The 1,457-nt window shown below is 46.7% G+C and overlaps 1 protein-coding gene across 2 annotated transcripts in view; it reads right to left on the bottom strand.

The window, feature by feature from the left end:
- Positions 1–1,457, bottom strand: part of SETD7 (SET domain containing (lysine methyltransferase) 7) — a 65,143-nt gene that overhangs the window by 33,186 nt on the left and 30,500 nt on the right. The window lies entirely within an intron of this gene.

The raw sequence follows: 1,457 nt of genomic DNA, 5'->3' as shown, positions 1-1,457 counted from the left end.
TGTTTTTGGCATGCTCCTTGGTGCTGGCAGTGTGCCTGGTTGTGGGAGGGGGGTCCGGTCCCCAGCTCCATACTCCGAGTCCCCGGGCAGTGCCCTGAGGTGCTGGTGGTGTGCCTGGGCTGGAACTAATTTTTTGTCCTTTGCTTACTTCTAAAACGAGGGAACTTCCTGTGGGAACCAGTACTTGAGCTGTATGGTTGAGCTAAATTGCTGCTTTGCTGCTGTTTCCCTAGGGAAGACTTTTTGTGCAGCTCAGGGTTTAATGGTTGACCTTATAGGTACTTCCAGCTCTCCAGAGACCAGGTACACCTGGGTGTATAGAAACTCTGATCTGGGCCTGAGTCTTTTCATCAAACTGCACCCTATGCAATTCTGCATTCCCAATCAGTCTCCTCTGAGTGGTCCTGTGCTGATTGGGGGCTGGATTGGCTTTCCTTGCTGTGTCCCAGTGTTCTCCTGGTGGGCCTGTCTCTCCCACCTCCTGTGCTCCAAACAATTCTCATGGGATGGGCCCTGCCCCAGTCCCTTGCGATGACTCACCAGCCTCTGAATGGCTCCCCTTTTTCAGCTGTTCTGGCTCCTTGCTCCTGGGTGGGTCCATGGGAACCTTATTAGTGGTCTTCCTGTCCCGGGGGCCACCAAGCCCTCTTCTCCCTTGCCACCTCCAAGCAACTCCATCTGAAGGGCACAGCCGTGGCTTCTGCTGGCTCCTGCTCCATGTGCTCAGCAGCTCCAACCTTAAAGTGGCTGTGGCACAAAATGCTCATAGCAGTTTTTTCTTTCTTTTTTTGTGGCTTCTCCACCTTCATGAACTCTATAGGTCTCTCCTCCTCTTCCCCTGGGCTCCAGTGGCCCCAACTTGGCTGTTGTTACATTTTTATAGTTGTAAATTGGTTGATTTGTGTGAGAGAGTGACACTGGGGACCGTCTATTCTGCCATCTTGACTGGAACTCTATCAGACATATCTCTTAAAATCCCTATTTTCTCTTAAATTTTCTTTATTTAAATGATTTAAAAGATGCTTGTGTACTTAAAATTTTTAATCAAGAAAATTCCTTGTCATAAAATTTTGAGACCTCTCTGGTCAGATCAAATTGGATAATGGTTTAAAATTTTCTTCATACCGGATACAGTCTGTAGAATGCAACAACCACCCTGGCACTTGTCCCCTTCATGGAGAGTAACATTCAGCCTCATCAGAATTAACAGCGCTGCTTTTGATAAAGCATTAACAAAGTCGTCTTATTTCTATTAAGGTGGTTCTGAAGTCAATTAGTAATTTATTCCAGCAACTAAGGCATGTAACTTTCCTAGAATTATCGAGAGCTCTCTGCAAAGGATTAGCCTAAAAGAATCCTCGCAGAGCACAGTGAAGACGTATGATGCTTTGAGGGCTAATAAGTAAAGAAACACGTCTTGGGACTGGAAGGCTTACTCCCGCAAAGTAAATTATTTG

Source organism: Galeopterus variegatus, unplaced genomic scaffold, assembly GCF_000696425.1.
Source record: "Galeopterus variegatus unplaced genomic scaffold, G_variegatus-3.0.2 Scaffold2500, whole genome shotgun sequence".
Taxonomy (NCBI): Eukaryota; Metazoa; Chordata; class Mammalia; order Dermoptera; family Cynocephalidae; genus Galeopterus; species Galeopterus variegatus.
The sequence above is the reverse complement of the archived record's forward strand: the minus strand, read 5'-3'. Positions and strand labels throughout refer to the sequence as shown.